The following is a 20,633-nucleotide window of genomic DNA, read 5'->3' as shown; positions in this document are numbered from 1 at the left end:
AAAATCAACACACATAAATCTAAAGCATTTTTATACATAAGTGATGAAACAGCTGAAAGGGAAATGAGGAAAACAACTCCATTTGCAATAGCCTCAAAAAAAATAAAATACTTGGGAATCAATCTCACAAAAGAGGTAAAAGATCTCTACAATGAAAACTACAAAACATTGAAGAAAGAAATTAAGGAAGACCTTAGAAGATGGAAAGGTCTCCCATGTTCTTGGATAGGCAGAATTAATAATGTCAAAATGGCCATACTACCAAAAGTGCTATACAGATTCAATGCAATTCCAATTAAAATCCCAATGACGTACCTTACAGAAATAGAACAATTATGAAATTCATCTGGAAGAATAAGAAACCCAGAATAGCTAAAGCAATCCTTAGCAGGAAGAATCAGGGGGTATCACAATACCAGAACTTCAACTATACTACAAAGCAATAGTAACAAAAACAGCATGGTATTGGCACCACAATAGACAGGTAGATCAATGGTACAGAATAGAGGACACAGACAGAAACCCAAATAAATACAATTTTCTAATACTAGACAAAGGTGCCAAAAATATGCAATGGAGAAAAGATAGCCTTTTCAACAAATGGTGCTGGGAAAACTGGAAATCCATATGCAACAGAATGAAACTAAACCCCTATCTCTCACCCTGCACAAAATTCAACTCACAATGGACCTTGAAATCAGACCAAAGACCCTGCATCTAGAAGAAAAAGTAGGTCCAAATCTTCATCTTGTTGGCTTAGGATCAGACTTCCTTAACAGGACTCCCATAGCACAAGAAATAAAAGCAAGAATCAATAACTGGGATAGATTCAAACTAAATAGTTTTCTCTCAGCAAAGGAAACTATCAGCAATGTGAAGAGAGAGCCTACATAGTGGGAGAATATCTTTGCCACTCATACTTCAGATAGAGCACTAATTTCCAGAATATATAAAGAACTCAAAAAACTCTACACCAAGAATACAAATAACCCAATCAACAAATGGGCTAAGGATATGAACAGACATTTCACAGAAGAAGATCTACAAGCAATCAACAAACATATGAAAAAATGTTCACCATCTTTAGTAATAAGAGAAATGCAAACCAAAATTACACTAAGATTCCATCTCACCCCAATTAGAATGGCGATTATCAAGAATACAAGCAATAATAGGTGTTGGAGAGGATGTGGGGAAAAAGGTACACTCATACATTGCTGGTGGGGCTCCAAATTAGTGCAGCCACTCTGGAAAGCAGTGTGGAGATTCCTTAGAATACTTGGAATGGACCTACCATTTGACCCAGCTATCCCACTCCTTGGCCTATACCCAAAGGACTTAAAATCAGCATACTACAGAGATACAGCCACATCAATGTTCATAGCTGCTCAATTCACAATAGCCAGACTATGGAACCAACCTAGATGCCCTTCAATTGATAAATGGATAAAGAAACTGTGGTATATATATACAAAGGAATATTACTGAGCCATAAAGAATAATAAAATTATGGCATTTGCAGGCAAATGGATGAAATTGGAGAATATCATGTTAAGTGAGATAAGCCAAACTCAAAAATCCAAAAGACGAATGATCTCACTGATAAGTGGATAATGACACCCAATGGGGGGTGGGAGGGGGGCAAGAATGGAGGAAGGAGGGACTGTATAGAGGGAAAAGAGAGGTGGGAGGGGTGGGGGGGAAGGAAAAAATAACGGAATGAATCAAACATCATTACTCTATGTAAATGTATGAATATGCAAATGGTATGCTGTTACTCCATGCACAAACAGAAACAACATGTATCCCATTTGTTTACAATAAAAATAAATTAAAATAAAAAAAAGAATAACTGACTGTCAAGGTGAAAGCCCAGACGTGTTTAGGGGAATGGCAATAATCCAGGCAAAAGGTAAAAAGGTGACTATCTAAAATTCATATGGGACTTTTGTCTTCAAGCTTTCTCTTATGACATTTTGAAAGACTTCCACATTAAAAAAAAAAGGGTAAATATGAGCTTGTCTTCATTACTGACTATGAATTCCAATTTAATTGGACATTGTTCTAATTCTCAGTCCTAAATTTTAGCATTCCATTTATGTTGCATTTTAACTATCCTGAATTCCATCTTGATGGTTGAACTGTCCTGGATCTGGCTTTATGCTTGGACTCTAGCATAAAGCCTTCATGGTTCCTTTTAGGTTGGAGACAATGGGCATTTTTAGCTTTGGGAATTAGGCTTGTGGCCTTTCTCATTTATTGCTCATTGCTAAAGCATCTATAATTCTACACAGAATTATTTTTAGTTTTCTTCTCTGATCCTTTTTATTCTCACATAAAAGATGAGGTTATATTCGTCAACCCTTTGCTGAAAATATACAAATCTTTTCTTTATATTCATGTACACATTTCATGGGTTTTCACAAATCAGAAGAATGAAACAATTCTCCTCTCAATAATTTCTTGACTCAGAGTTTATCTGAACAATTTTTAATACAATAATATGTAATTTAACAGTAACTCTAACAGTGGCTTTACAACCCATGGCTTTTAACAAGTTAATTTTGAAGTGAAAGAATTCTTTACAATTTGTTTTCTGTAAAGGGTTGCATTCTTTATGCAGACTAGAATATTTTTATCAGAATTAAAATAAAAATATTGAATATAATTTGTTCTCATGCCATCGTGAATATATTTAATTAGAATGTGAAGATATATATTTTATAGTTATTGCATAGTCTTCATGGGAAATATATGTATTTATTTGAAAATAATAAAGCAGGCACTCTCAACCTGATGTGGATACTGATTTTAAAGCATGTCTATCAATTACCAAACATAGCCTCCATTGGAAGGGGGAAGTTCACGTGTCCTCTTTAATCTGGAATCATTCTAATGATAAACTGGTAATCAGCATAACACAATGGAAGTGATACTGAGTGACTTCTGAGGCTGGCTCAGAAATGGCCAAGTAGCTTCTGCCTAATGCTCTTAAAATGCTTATTCTGGGGTAATCCAACCAGATGCCACGTAAGCAGTTTGAAACTGTCCTACTGGGAAGCCCATGTATGGACGTTCTGATTGACAGCCCAGCTGAGTTTCAGCTGACAACCAGCATCAAGTGCCAGCCAGGTGAGTGAGCCAAATTGGAAATGCACCCCATAGAGCCTTCAGATCATTGCAGCACAGGCCAACATCTCACTGCAGCTGCATGAGAGACCCTAAGTGACAGCTGCACAGCAAGTCCTTCTTGAATTCCTGACCTATAAAACTGTGAGCAGAATTAAAGGGGTGTTTTAAGCAGGTAGGTTCGGTGATAATTTGTTATACAGCTAGTAACCAGAACACAGGGGCACTAGAGCCTCTACGTACTTTAATGTCCTCTATGCATTGCCATCTAGTCTAATTTACAGTTTTGCAAATGACATATTTTAATATTTCCTAAGAAGTATACTTTCACAGATAGCAGTCATATGTTAATACAAAGAGCTAGCTTCATTTGCATTTAAATGCCCCCAAGAATCTGTCTGTAAGCATTTTGGAGAGCCAGACACAATTGAAATAAAAAAAGACAATAGGTTGACTCTGCTAATTCTTTTTATCACACTATTGTTTTAAAAGATTATTCCTAGTTATATAATGGTTAGCGAGTCAAGGACCTTTGTCCAACTTTGAGCATATTAATTATCTTCCATCTCAGTTTCACAAACCCAAGGATGTGAGCAATTTATATCTGCCTTGATACTGTCTTCTAGGAGAATGAGAATTTTACACTTTTACTTTAAAAGAAAGCATTTTTATGATTTTTAAAATAGGAAGATTTCATTCTTGCAAGATATTAGGAATCTATAGAAGGGAGGAGCGTTGCACAGGCATAGACTTGAATCAGTAGCAGGACTAAAATTTACTTATCTCTTTAACACTTTTAATAACTTTTCATTCCTTTTGATAAGTCATGGAATTTTTATCAGGTGACTCTAATTAGTGAACTAGTTAGGATAGACATTCTGGAAGTGTGGCCTGGGACCTGAAGGTCCCAGATCCTTTTAGGAGGTCTGTGAAATCAAAACTATTTTCAGAATAATGTTAAGACCCCATTTGTCATTTTTAATTTTTAACCTCATTCTCTCTTGAGTGAGCTATGGATTTTTCTAGTGGCTGTATGTAAGCGCTTTTGCACCAGTTCAAATACAGAAGTATACATATAGTTGCCTTGTTATGGAGGGTAATAAAATGGTTTTTGGTCATGTAAAGTGATGCTAATTTTCACTATATTTTGTAACATATAGCTATCTTATAAAATTATAACAGATAATAGGCACATTTGGTAAAATTTATCTTAACATGTATTGAATTATGTCTAGCGAATTAAAATGTACTCAAAATTTTTCTGTTTTAATTTCTAAGGTAAATTGTTAGATACAGTACATATAAACAAACACTCTTTGAGATCCTCAAAAATTTATTAAAATGTAAAGGAGAACTGAGACCAAAATATTTGGGAACTTAAGGTGAGGAATTTATCTGAGGAAATAAGTAATATTTTAATAATGACAACTATAATATTTATACTGATGTAAATAGATGATTTTAGGTAAACTGAAACCTTGAGTTTCTAAGTCTGTATTTTGCTGCAAGTCTCAAAGTTTCTGATAAGAGTTGGAAAACATGGTGGCAGAATGTGTGTTCTTACTAATGGATCCTGGTAGACCAGACAGTTATTCTGAGCTCTCTAAATCAGACTGTGGCTAGTGTAAAATGTTTTGTGTGTGTGTGTTTGTATGTGTGTGATTTGATGGATGGCAGCTGAACAGGAAAACACTTCCTGTATATAATACTATTCCTTGAAGAATTCCGTTATCTGCCGGCTGAGTCTTAGACAGAGATATACTGTGGTTGGTGGCTGGTCACCATTGCCTTGTATGCTTAGGAAAGGAAATAATATGAAAAAAAAAATAGATCCTTCTCTTTCAGAGGTTCACTTCATTTAGCCTCTTGCTTGTTAATCAACAAAATGAGAATATTAAATCACTTTTAAGAAATCCTGAAATTGGATTCTAATTAGCACAATAAAAATTAACCATCCTGACCAACCTGAGCCTTCAACCAAGCTCTGGTATGATTATTAAATTTTAAAAGAATGTGCAATTTGGTTTTTATTGTTTAAGGGCTTGCTTTCAGATCTTTACAATCACATTTTTAGCTAAAAGAAGAATGAATAAGTATGCCAAAAATGAAAAAAAAGACAAAAACTTTAATAATAAGACTTCTTTATTTCCCATGAATAAAACAGAGTTATACTTCTGCAGCCTTTGAATCTGAAGAGGATCATGTGATCTGTTGTGCCAGTGGGACCCTGGAAAATGGGACATACAGGGTGTTGAAGTAGCTGGGAATTGAGGTATTTCCTGTCCAAGGCAGGATAGCCATTGACAGAACCAGATGACCATACGAGAGAAGCCACAGAATCGCCTCCCTTCCCTTCTTTGTGTTTGAGAAATTATTGGATCTGTGGGTCTATAACTTTCATCACACTTTGAGAAATTTCAGACCTTATTTCACCAACTATTTTATTCTGTCTTCACTTACTTCCAAGATTCGAAATTGCATTTAAAGCCACTTAAAATCAGCTCACAGTTGATTTGGGCTCTGTTCATTTATTTTTAACTTTTATTCTTACTTTATGCAATTCTTACTCATTGATATTTTCTCTGTAATTTTATCTGCTCTTAAGTCCATTTAATTTTTGTTTAAAATTAGTGCGTTTGTCAATTCTAGAAATTCCCTTAGGTTATTCTTTTTCTCCTCTTTACATCTATGTTCCTCTTTCAATGCTAGAACATATTTATAACAGCTGTTGTAAAGTTCTTTCCTCTAATTTCAGTATCATTGTCATTTCTGGGTCTTTTTCTATTGACTGATATATCTTTTGGCTATTCATTACATACATTTCCCTGCCTCTTTGTATGTCCATAATTTTTTTTTTAACTAGATATTGGATATTTTTAATAGTACACTGCTGTCTTCTTTTAAAGAGTAATTGGCGGGCAATTAAGTTACTTGTTGTGCAGTAATCTCTTCCTGAGATTTGTTTACCTCTCCCCCTGCTTATATTGCCCACTGGTGCTGAAGACCTAGCTGCTGGCCTTGTGTGTGCTAGACAATACTCCACACCCAAGCTATATCCCCCAATCCTAAGATAAGTTTCTAACCTTGTTAGGATCATTCTCTCTTCACTCTAGCTGGTTGGAACTCAAACATCTCCCAGGCCCCTGATAGCTCCAGAAGTCTTTTAGAGTATAGACTCCTGGTTGTTCTTTTCTAGTTTTTTGGATAGTCAGCAAAAGCATGAGAAGTTTAGAATTCAGGCAAAGATTCAAAACAATTTCATGGATTTTTTGGAGCTGTTTCTTTGCAAAGCTTCCTCATGTTTGGTTCTCTTCCTGGAAAATTCCAGCTTTCTCACCTCTCCAAACTCAAATCTTGGTCTATGCAACTCATTGAGATGGCTGCTGTCTGTTTGGGTTCCTCCTTCCTGTGCCATAGTCCAGAAAGGGCTCTAGGCAGAAAACTGAGGTGATCATGGGGCTTATTTCATTTATCTCCCTTCCCTAGGGAATTATATTTTGCTACTTGTTGTCCAAAGGCCATACAAACTTTCAAAAAAATATTTCCCCCCCAATTTTCTAGTTGTTTACGGTAGGAAGGCATATCTGGTACTAGTTTTCCCATTCAGGATGGAAGTAGAAGTTCAGAAAAATAATTGTTGTTTATTTGTTTAATTTGTTTGAATATAAAAGTTGTTATAGAGATGTTTTCTGCCAGTGGGAATGATTTAACGAAGAAGGTATTTGGGTGATGCTTGAGAGAAGTGATGTATTAGTAGCAAATCCTTTGAGAAAGTGAGAGAGGATGTGTGTAAGTTTAGTAGGGGAGTTGGCATCAATAGAATGGGACTTATATCTGTTGACTTAGCATTTAAAGTTAGAATAGTAAAGTTAAAAATGTGATAAAGGTTTTGTTCTTTATCTTAGGTCAAAATGGAGTTATATTTTCCTTGAAAATTGTGTCTTCACCTATTTAATCTCTATAGTCTCCTTTGCATATATTTTCTTTTGAGGTTCCCCATTTCCAGGGAGATCAAATAAAAAATCCTACATGTAAATAATGTGTGGAGGAATTCTGAGTTTTGCTGGTCAACTGATTATTTTTTAAAAATGAAACATTTGTATTCGATTGCTTTCTCATCATGAAAACAATGCAGTCTTCTGTAAAAAATAGGATTAATACCTACCTAACTGGATTAGTGTTAGGATTAAAATAAAATATAATTAATATGCCAACCACAGTTGTCACTGAAATGCTAACTTCCTTATTTTCTCTCTCCTAGGTAATAGAGTTCTTTGAAAAGATGAACTAGGAAGACAATATTAAATGCCATGGACCAAAGAAGTATAATGAATTTAGTTTTTACTTTTCCCAACTACCTCTACTAGAATTATTCTTAGATATAGTTTCCCCAAACTCAGATCCCTTTATCACATTTCCTACTTTTGGTTTCTTCTGTTGATTATATATCTCTATATCTCTTGGTCCTGGAATCCTGCCCACATAGTGGGTACCCAAATACTAAGTTGGAATGACTGCATTATCTGTTGAATATTGGTGCCTGTGCATACCTCCAAGTATATTCATATCCCATGGAACAGATTCTGCTGTCATGGAATAAAACTTGGTTTCAATTAACCATTCTGGTTCTCTCCATCTCTGCTGAGACCTTCTGTATCACAATACATGGGGAACTTTGTTTGCATATCTCAGAAACAGTCTGTCACAAGTTTGGTAGCTAAATCTTTTAAAGTCGCAGTCTGTATAGGATTTATGTGCCAGTGATATTAAAGGGTCACACATTTCTCTGCTCTGCTAGCCCTCGGTGACAGGGCAACTCTATTTCCTGTCAGCAGAGCTGCTGTCCTTGGCTCTCATACCCATGCCAATGGATTTAGCTGAGCAGGCTGGGCATCACTGTTGTGTGTACACGTCAGCTGCAGGAGGCCCGTCCTAAGTGACAGCAATGTCACTTTGGTACCACAGCCTTTTTTACACATGATCACACTTGCAGATGGGAAAACCAAAAGCACCTCTCAGTCACTAGGTTGGAGGAAGTGACTGGGAGAATAGGTGCCAAATGGACATCTTGACATGCAGAGGGGGACAAAAGACCCTCAATGTGAGCACCATGGAAGCAGATAAAGCTTGTGCATCCTGCACAGATCCTCACTGTGGCTGGAATCCAGTTGCACAAAGCAGTAGTAATTCAGGAACCAGAGAGAGGCAGGTGGGCCTACACTTGGTGGTGACCCAGCAGGTCAAGACTGACCTTGACTGACATTTGTCTGTTAGGCAGGGTTATCACTGTGTTGGGATGTGAATCACTATCCAGGCTTGACAGGACGACTCTGGCTCTCGTATTCCTCAGCTGGAACCCACCTTCTGTCACTCTCGTAGGATTATATCCTCACATGATCAAATCATTCAGGAGGCTGGTAGAGGGGGGACTTGGATAGCTAGATCTGCATTCACATATTTTAAGATTTAAAAAATCATTTGAAGAAAGAGGGATTAGAATGGGTTTTCAATTAAGAGTTGAGAGTTGAAAGTTGTAGGGAGACAAAAGAAGCCTTCAGATTTGCTGTGGAGTGGAGAATGACAGAGTAGAGAAATGGGGGAAAAGGGATTTGGGAAAATGAATATAGTTAATTTAGTCCTTTTTCTTTGGAAAATGATAAACTGGAATCATGTTTGTCAGCAACTATGTTCAAATTCTGGACTGTGTTCCTTTGCATGAATTATTGTGCCAAGAATAGGCCACGTGAACCCTGGCATACATTTGGGTCATGTTTGAACAGAGTCAAAGTTGTACCTGCACACTTTTAACTGACTGGTACCTATAATCTTGTTCCTGGAGCAAATGGCCATTCAGAAGGAGTCATTTGTAGGTTTTCAAACACCTTGTTACTGGCCACACCACATGCACAACTTGATTCCTGATTCTGCTTGCTTTGCCATTTTTCATAGCTTGGGGCTGTCAACACCTACAACGTGCACAATGCACACTGCCCTTAAGGGGTCGACTCTGGACAAAACTATAGCAGACATATCCTCTTTAAAATAAAAAAAAGTGTATGTGTGGGTGTATACATATACGTGTGTGTGTGTGTGTGTGTGTATATATTTTTATGTCTTCTTTTCTTATTTAATTTATTTATTTATTTTTTACAGACTGCATTTTGATTCATTGTACACAAATGGGGTACATCATTTTATTTCTATGGTTGTACACGATGTAGAGTCATATCATTCAGGTAATCATACAGGTACATAGGGTAATTATGTCTCTCATGTGTATATATATTATGTAGATTTATATTTTATGTAGATTTATATTTTTGTGATACTGGGAATTGAACCCAGGACCTCATGCATGCTAGGCAAGTACTGTACCACTGAGCCACATCCCAAGTCCCAACATGGCCTCTCTTTTAGTTTTCCTATTCTAGTTCCCATTCTCATGTGAATACAGCTCCTCATAAGTGTTCCCAGACAAATCTGATATTTGTCTTTGGGTATTTATGACTTGACATTTTGCCTCTGTGAAAAAAGATAGTATATTTAAATGGACTATCAGGTGAGGGTTAAGGCTTAAATAAGAAAATGTTCCAGATGATGGAATTTTGGAATCTATACAAAGAAGGTCTAGATTGGGGGTGGAAAATTCATCTATGGAGAACTCTTTGAAGGCCATGCTTCTTGACTTTTGTATATGCATAGGTCTTGTCTCACTTTAACATCGTTTTTGAGTTGGACAATCCTCATCATCTGGTCAGCTAACAGCCATTTCTCCTTTCTAATGCCTTTCTGATTTTCTTGGGGCAGGGGTGTACTCTTCCTACACTGGGTAACTTGCTGGGATATTAAATTCTGTTGTCTGCTTCTCACCGAGGAGACCAAAATCGCCAGAACCTTGCTCTCGTGATCTCCATGTGACCAGGAGGAACACATGTGACTTAGTCCTGCAGTGAGAGGTTGTTTTTGTTTTTGTTTTTGTTTTTGTTTTTGTTTGCTGGACAAGAGATATTGTAACTGAAAACCCCTTGCAGTCCACTTTCTCAGCCACCTTGCTTCCCCAGTCCCCTGTTCTGACCAGGATGCCATTCCACTTCTGCAGTTCTGTTTCCTGGACCGCCAGAGCTGCTCCTGTTTCTGCTCATTTCCAAAACTGGTTTTGTAACTTTTCAGGGGATTCTCTGAACACCCCAGATCTTTTCACTAAACACTTTCTTTTGGTGTATGATAACATGATTATTAAGCTTGTTATTATTGCAACCAAGAATCCTGGATAAACTTGGAAAAGACAAAGCTAAAATAGTGACTCAGAGTTTCACAAACCCTTTGATACTCAAGAAAATTTGAAATGTTAATCCTGTGTTCTTAAGAAAACACATAAAAATTATACGTCTCCTGTCCTGTCTTCAAAATTGGCTTCTGTAAACTAAATAAAGCTGAATAAAGGCATATCATTTCATGCTGATAATGTATGTGTGTATATTTTAATTAAAATTTTTATTTTGAGGTCAATATAGATTCACATCCAAGTGGTGTGAATGGAGAAAGGTCCCATGTACCCTTTGCCTATTTTCTCTAATGGTAACACCTTTCAAAAGTGTATAGTATGAAGCAGCAACCATGACATTGACCTGAATTCAATCCATGGATCTTACTCTATTCTTCTTAGCTTTCTATGCTCTCATTGTGTTCTGTATGCATGTGTGTATGTAGTTCTGTACAGACTACCCTGTGCTATGATTCCCTTGAAGAAACTCCAAGAAACTTCACAGAGATAAATGGAATAACTTTTCATATACTGGATTGACAGAGGTAGGACTAGAAACCCACTCTTCATGTTCTTTTCTATCGCCCCTCTGGCCTGTGAGAATGATTCGGCCCACATTAAGGCCAAAACAAACACTTCCCCTCCTACTGTGAAAGGGAAGAGCTCAGCAAAATCCTGCAAAACTATGAGAACCTTCCAGGGGAAGAAAACAGAACTCCAGTCACAACTAGCCTTGTGTTATGGGTGGATCCAAACTACTCTAATGAAAGACTTCTGTCTTAATCCCATTCATTAACTGAAGCCCAACTTTAATTATCCAAGAAATATATTCTGGCTGAAAGCAACATTGCTAACCTTAGCAGTTTTTAGGTTTTACGTGCCATGCTTTTACTGAGTGTGATACCTACAGTGATTAGTAACTCACGGTTGCTAATCTTGAAGGTTGGGGTTCAGATAAGCAAAGGAACCAGCATGAACTTCAGATGTACGAAGTAGTTTTACCCACAAGTTAAGACTGTTCAAACTTATTTAGGACCACACAATTTCTATTGCAACCAAGAGGTACTGAGCAGATCAAGTAGAAAATCTTTTACCTAAAATGGACTTGTTTAAAAGAATAATTTCATATAGAAAAAAGAAATGAAATTTCCCTCAAAGGATTTAATCTGAACTGATATGCACAATATAACTGGAAGTTGTAATCTCTGTTATTGAATGGACCTGTATACCTTGAGGTAAGAGAAAGAGAGGGAAAGAGGGGTCAAAGGAGAGATCATCCTGTATATGCATTTTGATAATGTCCTATATGTCTAAAATTAAATGCTTAAAATATTTGCTTGAATATAGTCATTTTAATATAGTCACTTGTTCCATAAGTGTATTAAATATTGCATCTTCAAATTCATAGATAATGCTATAAAATCTGGCCGCCCATTAGAATTCCTGGGAAGCTTAAATCTAAACCAGGGCTAAGCCGCATCTCAAATCAAATGAATGAGCGGCTCTAGGGTGGGGCCCAGGTGACTGAAGAACAATGAGGGCTGAGAACCACTGCTTAAAAATACACACTCTGCTTTAGAAAATAAACACACTTCTGCAGATGGAAACCTTTTAAAATTCATGAGAATTTGCTATTAAAAGGCATTTCATAATGATGTTTTTGTGCAAGAAAGCTATCTTCCCTTTTAGAAAAGCGAATCTGGATTTTCATACATTGTGTTGCCTTCAAGTCACATGAATGTTTACAGACAGAGGGGCCTGTCGCAGCATGAATCTGCATGGCTTCCCACATGTGCATCATAGGGTTGCCACCTGGACGTCATGTTTAAATTTTTCTTCCTAGACTATTTTTCCACTTGAGCTTATAAAGTAGGTCAAATTATATCATTACAATTTCACAGACTGATGAGGAAACAAGGGGAGAATTGAAATGACATTTTAAAACTATCTGTGCTGAGACCAGAATACAGGTTCCTGTGCATCTAATGCAGGACTTTACTTCCTCTGCTTCTGTTTTTCATATATTACTTACATATATATTATGCACGTTATATATTTTGTTTACTTACATATATGTAACACAAAAGTTATAAATATATTATATGTATGTATGTATGTATATAACTTGGAAAAAATATTAGGCTGCCATTTAACTGCCATCTCTTCAAGGTTAATAATGGACTTGGCTATGAAAATTGTATATCAAGTATGGAGGTAATAAAAGAAATCACGTTAGATATATCTTTCTCTCTTAACCTTAGGCTAACAGGTATTGAGAAATTGCAAGAGGGAATTACAAACAGAAAGCCAAAACCTGCAATCACTTGAAAGTGCTCAAATCTTATTTAAACAGCATGTACAATAGTTTGGTGCCAAAACTCAATTTTTATTTTAGGAAAACATAACTTTCCCTTAGATTGTTTTCTGACCTCATTTTGGCAGAACAGAGCTTTATCTCAAGATTCATATATACTGCACTCTGCTTGCAGGCATAACCGCAAGGGTGTCTTTCCGCTCTGTGTTAAGTGTGAACTCAAGGTAGAAAGCATCCATTAAGACCTGGACCATTCCGTGCTTCACACTGGCTTTGCATGTTTCACTCAACTCAGGAGGCAATTACTGCTTTCTCTTGCAATTTAGGGATCCCTTCTAAATCTTTATCCCTGGCGATAAAAACATCAAAATGAAGACAAGTTCCTGAAAGGAAAGTGACAGTGGACCGATCACATGCATGGATTCTTCTGAGAGTTTGGGAAACTTATTTGCTTATTTGAATGATATCTGCCAAGATGAAAAGACACCAGCAGATTCCTTGGGTTTTCACTGACCGGGTAGCAGCTGCTGCTCTGTTGATACAGGGAAACATCTGTCAATGATTCTGGGCAGTGAGAGCAAAGATTTCACTGTCGGCAAAAAATGCTAGAAATAACCAGGTCCTGGGAAGCATGAAGAAGTTGGGAAACAGCATGGAAACCTTGGATATGAGGAGCCTGTCCGACACACAAGGAATGAAAATGCTGAGTTTCAGCAGAAGAGGAGGAAGGAACAAATTCCTTACTATGAATAGTGAGGTCCCCAAATATTGTCCAAAAAAATGCTTGTTCCTATTTAAATTTGGCCAACACAGAAAGACCTGTCAAATCTCAAACACCTGTAATAAAAGCAGTGTCACAGGCCAATTTTACTGATGGAGAAACTAAGACATGTCAGTGTACTTACATCTTGACTTATTATATTGAATTAATGATTTGTTCATCCCTAAACCAAATGGTTGGTTGATACTGAGTATTTTTCTTTGTATTTGTATTTTGGTCCTAATAAGGTCTAATTGACAAATGAAAATTGCATATGTTTATGATATATGCAAGGTTTTGATATCTGTACACATAGCGAAATTATTAAATTAAGCTAATAAACCCATCCAGTGAACACTGAATTTTCTCTTCTGCTTTTAGAATCTCTCTTCGACACCTTTCCCCAGGGTACTATCTTCTTCTTGGAAGAAATAGTTCAGTCATCCCTGCGGGCTTCTGGCTTCTTGTTCTTTGTGTGTGTGTGTATGTGTGGGTTTGGGCTTTGATTTAGTTTTATTGTTTTATCATGTTTTCTGTTGTTCATAAAGTTTTAGAGATTTTCCACAGATATCTTCACAATAACATAGGGTTATTGCAAAAACAGCTCCCATTTTCTTTGGAGCAATGAGCTGAAGGCTAATGGACAGGAAACTGAGATTGTGTTTTCTTTCTTTCTTCCTTTAAGAAAGCTAATTTGCACTTGGAAACATGCTTAAAACAGATCTCTCATTTGAGGCCCTCAAAGAATAAGCCTATGCTCTCAGAGACACTGGTTATTCAAGCAAGAAAACGGCCAAAGCTATTTCCCATCTATGATGGCAAAAGCCATTCATCATTAAATAAAACATTTAAGTAGTAATTTAAATATTTCAGGCTATGAAACTGCTTAGGCAGTGAATAGGAACTGGAATTAGAAGACCAGTCTTGTCCTTGAGCAAATAATTAAAAGCTTGCTGTTTCTCACGCTTGTCTACAAAAATGGAATGAAAATTTTGGTCATTCATCCATTTAACATGAAACTCTGAGAACTAATGAATAGTTACAAGGCTCTTTCTCAAATGGGAGTCCTTGTGGAAGAGATGAGCAGTAAATAGCAATGGTACTCTTCTCGTTTACCCTGACAATTCTGACCCCAAATGTTCTCTCTCTGTGCCACGTCATAAGACAATTTTTGTGCCAGAATTTCCTGCTAATCCAAATCCAAATCTCCTTCCTTGTGGTCCTAATACACAGTTTGCATTTCCTAAAGTCAGACAGTCCCAAGAAAACCCAACAAAGAGTAAATAGAGAGAAAAAGCTTAGGAATTTCTTCACTATTAAGCATAAGGCACATGCTAATTTGCAGAAGTGATTTACAGGCATTGTAAAAAAAGTCATTTGTATAGCTTCTTCCAGGTTTTTCTTTTTTCTGGGGTAAAAGTGAAAATAGCAACAGAATAAGTCTTCTCTGGACTGTCTCCCCACTCAGCAGAATCGTCTGTATTGTTCAAGCTTGGGTATCTTAGAGAGTTTATTTTCTTCTTTACTATTATATTCTGAGAGAAGGCAGCAAAAGAATTATTGTTTTGGCCAGAAGTATTAAAGACTGCTTATTTTTCTCCAACTTTTTCAGACTCGCCACTTCATCCAGCTCATAGGGGGTGTGGATTGTTTTTCCTGGGTCTGAGTGTTTTGAGATGGGCCCTTCATGTTGGAGAAAGGCCTCAGGAAAAGTTAGGTTGATATTGACCCCTGGATCCCCTAATAAATGTACTCTTGTATGTTGGTCAGAGGTCACAAATTAGGTTTTATTTAACAGATTATCTCTACTAATGAGGACAAAAATAGCAGGACTGTGAGGCAGGAACAAGAGTGGGAGGCAGGAAGTAGAAAAGTCCAATAAAAAATGATGCCAGAGGATCCCAGAGGTATGACTGAATCCCAGATTGAAAGGATCTTAGAAATCATTGATTTAATTATTTTTCAATTGATGATTCATTTGCACAACATCCTCCACAAGTGGTTATTTATCCTTCCAAAATAATAATAACCCACTGAGGTAATTCACATTATCTTCTGGAAAATCAAAGAAGAGGGAACACTTCCTTTTTTATTCCATGAGACCAGAGTTAAAGCCAGACAAACACATTATATAAAAGAAAAGCTATAGACCAATATCTCTCATGAACATATATGCAAAAATCCTCAATGTGTGATTAGCAAATTAAATTAAAAAATGCACAAAAATAATTACATGCCATGCCAAGAGGGATTTATTCCAGGTATACAAGGTTGGTTCAATAGTAAAAAGTCAATAAATTTAATCCACTATCCCAACAAGATAAAGTCTAACAAATCACATGATCATAGTAATTGATGCAGAAACCACATTTGAAATTCTCTAAAAACCATTCATGAGAAAACCTCTAAAAATACTAATTCTTCAATTTGATAAAAAAAAATATACAAAATACCCACCTAGAGCTAATATCCTTCCTATTAAGGAGACAATGAATATTTTCCCCTAAGATCAGGGACAAGGCAAGGATGTCCTCTCTCTCATCACTCTGCTTCAACATCACACTGGAAATCCCAGCTGATAGAAGATAATTTTAAAAAAAAGCACCTTGTAGATTGGAAGGGAAGAAATAAAACTGCCATTATTCTCAGATGAAATGATTGGGGAGAAAATCACAAAGAATCTAACTATCTCATGGAAGTAATCATCAAATAAATCTAGATTACAAGATACAAGGTAAATATAAAAAAAATTATTTTTCTCCCCATACACATCAAGGAATGTGTGGAACTTGAAATTTAAAAATATCATTTTCAAACCACCAAAGAAAATCTAACTATATACAGAACCCATATACAGAAAAAATTTTTAAAAATGCTGATGAAAAAAATCCAAGAAGAATAAATGAATGGAGAGATAATGTGTGTTCATGGTTTGAAAGACTCAATATTGGTTAAGACTTCAATTGTTTCCAATGGTGGTAGAATACCACTCAGAATCCTAGCAAGTTATTTTGTGGATATCAATAAGTGATTCTAAAATTTATTTGGGAAGGCAAAAGCCATGGATACCTAAAATGATCCTGAAGAAGAAAAAACAAAGTTGGAGGATTCAGATTACCTTAATTTCAATATGATTCAACTACAGTAATAAAAATATCATGGTACTGGTGAAAGAATAGACACATAAATCAATGGAAGAGAATAAAAATCCTGAACAGATTAACACAAATAGAGTCAATAATTTTTTTAAGGTGCAAAGGCACCTCAATAGATAGGGAAAAAAGTCTTTTCAGCAAATTCTACTGAAATAAATGAACTATATATGAATGCAAAAATGAACCGAGACACAGACCTACACAGTCCATGAAAATTAAGTCAAATGCAAAACTATGAAACTTCTAGAAGAAAAAAATAGAAGAAAAATCTGACTGGGTTTAGCAATAATTTTTTGGCACATCAAAATAATAATCTATGAAAGAAATTTTTTTGATAATTTGAATTAAACTTGAATTTAAAACTTCTGCTGTAAGAAGACACTTTTAAGAAAATGAAAATAACAAGCCACAAATTGAGAAACATACTTGCAAACATGTAACTGAAAAGTAACTTATATCTGAAATAACCCTTATGACTCAACAATAAAACAAGCAACCCAATTAAAAAATAGGCAAAAGATCTAAATGGAAATCTTAACAAAGAAGATATACAAATGATAAATAAGTATATGCAAAGATGTCAAAGATATCATTTATCACTTGGGAAATACCAATTAAAACAAGAAGATACCTATTAGATAGAAAGAGTAAGATCCAGAATGTTAAGTAATAAACCACTAATTTATTGCCAATGGGAATGCAAAATGGTATAGCCACTTTGGAAGACAGTGTTCCAGTTTCTTTCCTCCTTTCCTTTCCTTTCATTCATTTCATTTCATCTCCTTTCCTGTCTTTCATGGTTCTGGGGATCAAATCCAGGCCCTCATACATGCTAGGCAAATACTCTGCTACAGAGCTATAAAAGTCTCAGATTTCCAGTTTCTTACAAAGCTAAATATAATCCTAGTTTATGATCCAGTGATCATGCTCCTATGTATTTGCCCAGCTAACCTGAAAACTTATGTTCAGGCAGAAACATGCCATGATTATTTGTAGCAGATTTATTTATAATTGACAACTTGAGAAGCAACCAAAATGTGCTTCAATAGATGAATAGATGAACAAACTCTAATGCATCCAGACAAGGGAATACTATTTTATAATACAAAGGAATGAGCTATCCAGCCAGGCAAACACATGGATGAACCTTAAATGCATTTGTAAAATAAAAGAAGACAATCTGAAAAGGCTATATGTTGTATGATTCTCTATATAAAACACTGGAAAAGTCGAATTTATAATGACAGTAAATAAATCAATAATTGCTCGAGTTTGGGTTGGAGAGGTTGAACAGGTGAAGCAGAGAGGAACTTTTAGAGGAGTGAAACTATTCTGTATGATATGTGATATGTGACATGGCATTTGTCAGAACCCTTAGAGTTTTACCACTCAAAATTTGTGCAAATTTCAGAAAAATCATCTTAGGAGGTCAGGGCATCCCAGGATGGAATTGAAAATGTGACAAAATAATTGTACTGTATTATAATCATTTGAAAGTACCTCATTATAAGGAATGAAGGATAAATAGTCTAACTTAAATAATTTTGGAAATGAGTAGAATCTGTAAGGTTAGAGGGAAAAGTAACTGCTCATAAGCACTGTATTCTTGTTGATAAAGTTGTTTCCCAATGGGGTATAGGAATAAGTTAACATTCGGAAACCACTATATATGGGAGATTGAACACATTAAATGGGTGATGTATGGCGACAGCCAGGAGTCTCACTGTTAGAGTGGGAAGTTCCAGATAAGTGGTGATGGTAATGGATTAGAGTTGGGAATATCAGTATGAATCTGTTAATCTCAATGTTGATACAGATGGTTATATGTAGGAGTATTTATAAATGTATGTATGTACATGGATTAATGCACACACATTTATTTCCTTATTCTATGAGGAGGCATAGATGCAATGACAACCTAGTACCAATGAGCATGCCTAGGATCCAGATCTTGGTTCCTAATACCATTCTTCAATAAATGGAACAAGGACTCTTGAGATAAATGACTGATTTTAGAACTGGAGCAGCAAATACACAAGATGCACATGGAACCTCTTGTGCATTTGAGCAAGAAAGCACTTGAAATGTAATAAAACAAATGCCTACCTGGGCTTGTGTCAAAGGAGTCATACATAGGAGACAGCTAAAAGAGCTCCCAATGGCCAACGCTAGAACAATTTAAGCAACAAAATAAATGAAATAGTATTGGGTTATAATCTACAGTATAAAATAAACGTGTCCATGAGTTCGTCCTGATATAAATAAATGATTTAATAATAACTAAATAAATGAGAGCCAAGAGACAAATTTCCCATGTGGAAGAATTTCAAATAATTTTTGTAGATATCATTCCCTTAAATAGGTGAGCATAACTCTCGACTTCTTAAGTGTGGACAGCACACTGTGACCCACTTTCCAAAGAATATCCTGCAGAAAAGGGGGGAAAAAACTGGATAGTGAAGAAAATGATGAATGCTAGGTGACCAAGTCCAATATTAATAGTGACAAGCCACGTAAATAGTATGCACACTTGTATTAATATGATGGTTATGGTGGCATTTTATGTCTGCTTTTCCTTCCAAAAAATCCAATCATAATCCAAGTCCAATCATGAGAAAAATATTAGATAAATATCAACTGAGGGACATTCTACAAAATATCTGGCCATTATTACTCAAAACTGTCAAGGTCATCAAAAATGAGGAAAGTCTGAGAAAGTGAACTAGACAAGAGGAACTTCAGGAGACATGCGTATGTGTAATGAGACATCCTGGCTGGGGCCCTGGAACAGAAAAAGGACAGGGAGTAAAAATTCAGGCCATATGAAGATTGTGAGTTTTAGGTAACAACAACAATATCCATTTTAGTTAATTAATTTTGACAAATATACTACAGTAATGTTGGCTATTAAAAAATAGAGGAAACTAGATGAGGCTCTATGGAAACTCTATTATCTTAGCAATTTTTCTGTAAACCTAAACCTATTCTAAAGTAAAGAAAAAAATGTTTATTGAAATTCAAAAGCAAAGCAAAGGAAAACAAAACAAAAACAACAAGAGTCAGACTCTTGCCACTTTGCCAGCCTGTTTCCTGGGATGGCATCTAGGGAGGGATATGAGTAGGTCTGTTTTCCCTGACATTGACTCCAACATTAGGAATAAATGAGTGGAAAATGTCACCACTGGTCAGACAATTAAGACTGTGCACTGATATGTGTAAGATCTGGTGTTGGGAAAAATGCCAAATGCAATGTCCACTGGAGTCCCTATCCTTTAGTAAAGTAAGTCACGGAAAGATACATGAATAAACCCGGTATCTGATAAATGCCACTACAGGGTGACAGACAGAAGGTGCTGTAAAAATTCAGAGGATGAAAAGATCAGGGTGACCAGGAGGTTGCTCTGTGTAGGAGCTTGCACGCAGGGAAGCGACAAGAAATTCCAAGTGGCAGGGCTCCTGCAGGCAGAGGTGAAGAGGGAAGAAAAGAGTGGGGTTAGTTCAGCTGGACCAGATAAAGTGTTCATGTGGGCTGGGCGACAGGTTCAAAGAGAGGACAGGAAATGCAGGTTTTATGTTACAGGCAACAAGGAGCCATCTACACGTTCTCAGCGAGGAAGTCAGAGAATTAAATAAGGAAGTGAGGCATGGATTTGCCTGCACCCAAAGTCTTGTTTTCCTTTTCTCCCATTCAGTCCATTCCAGAAGGACATTGGTTGTTATCTACCTCAGTGTAGATGCACTTTTACATTTATCTGTGGTTTCTTAACAGTATGCAATACCCCTATGGATTGCTCTCTGTTGAAAATGTTTTCTGTTAACTCATTTTCTTTTTTCTTCTTTTTTTACTCTTCTTTTCTGCTGCTTCTTCCTCCTCTAACCAATTTCCAGCTAAAGGTCTTCTTCAGCTCCTCCCTTTCCCGCTTCTTCTTTCTCCATACTTTCTCCCTAGCTGACATCATTCATTTCCATGGCTTGGCTCATCTCCATCTCTTTGATTATACTCCACAGTTA

At 36.3% G+C, this 20,633-nt stretch overlaps 1 protein-coding gene and 1 non-coding gene across 3 annotated transcripts in view; both read right to left on the bottom strand.

The window, feature by feature from the left end:
- The window catches only part of Celf2 (CUGBP Elav-like family member 2), a 507,177-nt gene that overhangs the window by 446,076 nt on the left and 40,468 nt on the right, over window positions 1-20,633 (bottom strand). The window lies entirely within an intron of this gene.
- Trnaa-agc (transfer RNA alanine (anticodon AGC)) lies at window positions 9,450-9,521 on the bottom strand. The gene has a single exon. It is a non-coding gene; the product is annotated as a tRNA-Ala (tRNA).

The sequence above is a fragment of the Sciurus carolinensis genome, chromosome 12 (genome assembly GCF_902686445.1).
Source record: "Sciurus carolinensis chromosome 12, mSciCar1.2, whole genome shotgun sequence".
Lineage (NCBI taxonomy): Eukaryota > Metazoa > Chordata > Mammalia > Rodentia > Sciuridae > Sciurus > Sciurus carolinensis.
The sequence above is the reverse complement of the archived record's forward strand: the minus strand, read 5'-3'. Positions and strand labels throughout refer to the sequence as shown.